The sequence below is a fragment of the Xenopus laevis genome, chromosome 3L (genome assembly GCF_017654675.1).
Source record: "Xenopus laevis strain J_2021 chromosome 3L, Xenopus_laevis_v10.1, whole genome shotgun sequence".
NCBI lineage: Eukaryota > Metazoa > Chordata > Amphibia > Anura > Pipidae > Xenopus > Xenopus laevis.
In genome coordinates this window covers 2,439,365-2,444,220 of record NC_054375.1, presented here as the reverse complement: position 1 = coordinate 2,444,220, position 4,856 = coordinate 2,439,365, and the positions used below count along the sequence as shown (strand labels likewise).

Sequence of the window (4,856 nt, the reverse complement as noted above, 5' to 3'; positions counted from 1 at the left end):
GCCCGCCTAAAACATGGCTGTGATTATTGCACCCCCAATTGAGATTCTGATAAAAATTGAAGAATCATTTTGGGCTAAGAAGTGGCCATGTACTGGTACTAGGAACTGGGCTCACTGAAAGTGATGGGGTATACTTCCTCTGCGTCCCCTGGTTAATACAGGCTAAGAAATTCCAGGCTGTTTGTCGGTTCTCGACTTTGGACAATTCCATGCAGAACTCTTCCCTTTGCCATCAGTTCTGACCAAGCGTACAGAGTTTTGTAAAAATAAAAGGGGAGAATGTTTATCACACTCACACTCTTTCTCTATGAAATGTGTATATCCAGGCAGGGTATGAATCGATTGCTATACCGTTTGGCCAGTTTGTAGAGGAAGCTGCTGGGTTGTGGATCCTGGGAACCAGTAACAATGTACTTCATATGATAAGGGGTCCTCTCTGGGCGCTCGCAGATAATCGTGTTGTACAGGAAGCAGATCCTTTCCTGGAGAGAAGCAAATGAAATATCAAATATACTTTGAACACTATTGGTCCCTATGTGAATGTGAACATTAGAAAGTATTTCTATTCAAGGATGTCACGTGTCTTTTACATGATTGAGATATTAAAGGGCTTTTGGGATTAATACTCCTATAGCCTGAGCCAGGGAGAAGTCTCAATACAATTTGGAGTAATAAAGTTAAATAAGAATATGAGCAACTAGGGTGAAATTGATGGACTGTAGATGTCATTTATCAGCTTTAACTACTATGTGAATGTGTGAGGAATTTTGCTTCCTATAAACTTACCAGTTCACGATATGGATAATAATAGGCACAGAGGGAGCGTCTCAATCTCGTAAGATACACCCCAATCGCGGTGGCCAAAAAGGCAAATCCATATAAAAGTCCTAGGAGAAAAAAGAGCAGGTTTAATTCAGGACTATCGATCAAGATGGAGATAGAATGGAAAGATGGAGACAGTAGGGCAAGATGGAGGCAGTAGGGCAAGATGGAGACAGTAGGACAAGATGGAGACTTATAGGAAGAGATGAAGACAGTAGGGAAAGATGGAGACAGTAGGGCAATATAGAGACAATAGGACTAGATGGAGACAGTAGGACAGGATGGAGACTTAGGAGGAGATTAAGACAGTAGGGAAAGATAGAGACAGTAGGACAAGATGGAGACAGTAGGGCAAGATGGAGACAGTAGGACAAGATAGAAACAGTAGGTAACAATGGAGACAATAGGGCAAGATGGAGACAGTAACACATAATATAATAGAGTTGCCCATCCCAAATGCAAACTTTACTTACCGATAATTATGTAGCCCCGGAAGTCTGGCTTTGATGGGGTAACCAAACACTTGGATGTGAGAATCTGCACTTGTCCCCTTACCATATCCTCAAATGAGGATATTATTTGTTTAAAGAAGTCGCTGAAGAAATTTGAGCCTGTTACGGTGACGTTGAAGATTAGAGGAAGCTAATGGAGGAAAAAAAAACACCAAAATTATTACCTCTCACTCTATATTACAGGCAGCCCCCTCCCTGTCCAATGTGAAAGAGCAGACCAGTAACCCTCTTACCTGTCACCGTTATATTGCCACTGAGCTGTTCATGTGCCTTCCCTAGCAAAAAGTAGGCTCCGAAATCTATCAAGATGATGAAGATGGAGCCTATCATGTACGGCACAATCCCCAAGAAACCGGTCAACATATTCTTCTCAATTGACGTCATCTTCAGGGAAACTGTAGGAATGAGAGAGACTCATGAGAAAATGGAGGCTGGGACTGACAAAGTGGGTTTCCTAAATGTAACACAGGCGGCTAATATTGGTTTGTGGTTACTATAAACACTATGGGGTGAGTAAACTTGTGATTGAGTAGTTAAGTGAGTGGTAGTTATAGCCAGTAAGTGGCAGGTACCTTTGTTATTGAGAGCTGGGTATAGTCAGTGGTGGGGGTCACTAAGCATAGAGGGGTCTGTACTATAGTGAATGAGTGGGGGGTGTTACTGAAAAGAATTGGGACTCACCAGGTGAGACGTAGAGAGATTGCTCCTTCATGTTCAGGGGTAACAGAGAGGGAGCACCAGTCTTCACTCTCAGCTCATTCAGCTTCATAAAGTTCTTAGTAATGTAGAAATTGTCGTGCTTGTCATTGAGCAGGTAATTCCTGCGATATAGCGCCGCCCTGCAGATCAATGAGAAATCCGATTAGAATGGGTAATTCCTTAAGTAACATTATGGGAGAGAGAGTGGGAAGGGGAGCAGGAATGAAAGCTACAATGCCCCCTGTACATATATATCCCATACCCCCTACAGGACTGGGCAGATACTATGGGAAATGGGGTCAGAACTCAATCAGAACCAACAGTAAGAACAGAGGAATTGGACCTACCGAATGAAGGAGTAAAGGCAGAAGAAGAGCACAAAATACTGGGCCAGTCCAATAATCTCCAGGTAAGGCTCTATACTGGCGTTCACCTCGTCCATAATCTGCTCTGCCACGTTGATCACGTCGGTGGCGCTGGCGTTGATATCAAAGTCGTGGATGACAGTGATATTAAACAGAAAGTGATCCTTGAACTTGTTAAGGACGGAATCGGCAGCTGTAAGGAAAGTGCAGAGATTGGAATTTTGCTATAGAACAAGGACTGGATCCTTAAATCCCACACACAGTGTCCAGAAAGACTTGCCTGTTTAGTAACCCATAGCAACCAACACACCCACCAAATCTGCGTCACTCACCTTTGTCCATCAGTCGACTGACGTGAGTCTGAACAAAGTCGGGGCCCATGCACGGAACTGTGGGAAAGACGAAGTTGGATTCATTAGAATTTGTCATTAATCCAGGAGAAAGAACTAGAGCAGAACATGTCAGATTGGGGTGAGTTGTAACTTACCTCCAGCCAGTGCACACAGGGGCCGAAATGTGTCTATAATGCCGCAGACGAAGCCAAACAAGCCGGCATTATCGGTACAAGTCTGCTTGGCCGTATCGAATTGCTGGTAACATTTCTTGCTCGGGTTCCCTAACTCCTCATTGCAGATAGTTCCCATGTTGTACAGGTATGACCACGCCGCTCTCAAGTCTCGGCCTAGGAAGGACGGGAGGATTAGAAGGCGAGTTTAGTATCAGTATTGATGCCACGCCAGGTACCACGGAGTAACAAGGTATCACTGACTGGGCACACACAACCCGAGGGTTTCTCTACTCACCTATACGTCTCACGCCCTCCTGTAGGGCAGTAAAGAAGCCTTGCGACCGCTTGGAGACATTTTTAAAGTTACCAGCAATGGACTTGATCTTGTCCAAAGCCCCTGGAAAGAAATAAACAAGTGTGAGACTCACGTGATTGCACTTTATTTCACATACAACCCACCCAGATTCTGACCAGATCTGCACCTGTAGGGTCACCTTCAAGCACCCAAAAGGTAGATCGGGATATTCCTACTTGCTACACCCACCGCTCTTCCGTTACTTACTCATCACAGGCGCTTTCATCTCCTCAACAACTTCTAAGGTCTGATTCACGGCCAACTGCAACCCGCACGAGGTTGCTTCCGACACCCGCTTGTAATTCTCCAGGATATTTCCGGCGGGTCCTTGGATGGTCAGCGAAAAGGCCAGTGCAATAATCAGGTTCTTGCCTTGAGCTGGGAGAGATGGGAGAATTAATCATTATTCTTATTCTCATTATTCCATAGCCTGACTGCCCCTACATTAAAGTTTCTATGCTGATGGTGAGACCTCCTTTCCTCCCCACAAATAAATCAAACATTCCCCCTATCTTCATGGGGAACCCAAATAGAGTTTCCAAGGCTGGTTCAGACCAGAAATGTCTCAACCCCTCCCCCTAGACCCAATTATATGGCCTTAAGCTAAAGTCAAACCCGTGGAACTTACCTGCAAAAATCTGCGGCAGTGTTAAGAATACAATTACACGAATCTGCTCAGAAAACGCCATGCGAGAGATAGGAAAACTCCAATAAAGGCGCTGGCGATGATGCAGATGTCCAGGCTGTAGCTCTTCACAAACAGAGTGAAGAAGGCAAATACTATGGCCAAGAACATGCCTAGAACAAATGAGCCGAAGCATCTCAGGAATTCCTTGCACATACTGTTCTTTCTTCTTCTCATTGGAACTTTCTTTTGGTTCTCTATATCATTGGATGTGAGTTCAACCTTCATTGTGTGATTGTGGTTTCGATGTGATTGATTCTGATTGATTTGATTGATGTGATTGATTCTGATTTAGATGAATCTGGGGGAGGAAAGCAGAACATTGTTAAACCTGTACAATTAATTCCCAAGACTAATGCACCTTGGGGTTAGACCATTAGTTACACTAACACAAAACACTAACTCATATACTTTTATTATTCTCCAAAACCCAATTCTAAATATAATCCCTCAGCAAACCTCTCCTTCCCCATAACAGACAGGTCAGACTTGCAGGCCTATAGTTTCCCAGCTAAATTTGCATTATTTATCCATCTATCTATCTATATATATTTATTTATGAAAAAATCGATTTCTTATATTAAGTGTTATACTTGGACAGCTATAAGTAACCAATGAAAAGAGGTTTCTCTATTACTTACTCGTTAAAGATGTTGAATAGTTGAATAAATAAATAATATGAAGATTAGTATTGAGCAGTCTCTAGGAGCTCTGTCCAATAGCTAATCCGCAACTAAATGAAATGAGTTCAGCTGTGATACTAGATAAACAGATGGGGTCATTATGACATCACTATGCCCCGCCCACATCATGAAAGGCTTTCTTATGTTAGTCATTATGACATCACAGTGACCTAAAGTTACCTTGCTTTAGGTCACTATGTAGTCATTATGACATCACAGTGACCTAT

The 4,856-nt window shown here is 43.2% G+C and overlaps 1 pseudogene; it reads right to left on the bottom strand.

Annotated features, from left to right (window-relative positions):
* Nucleotides 1-265: 265 nt before the first annotated feature.
* On the bottom strand, nucleotides 266-4,595 carry LOC121401351 (annotated as a pseudogene).
* Nucleotides 4,596-4,856: the final 261 nt, after the last annotated feature.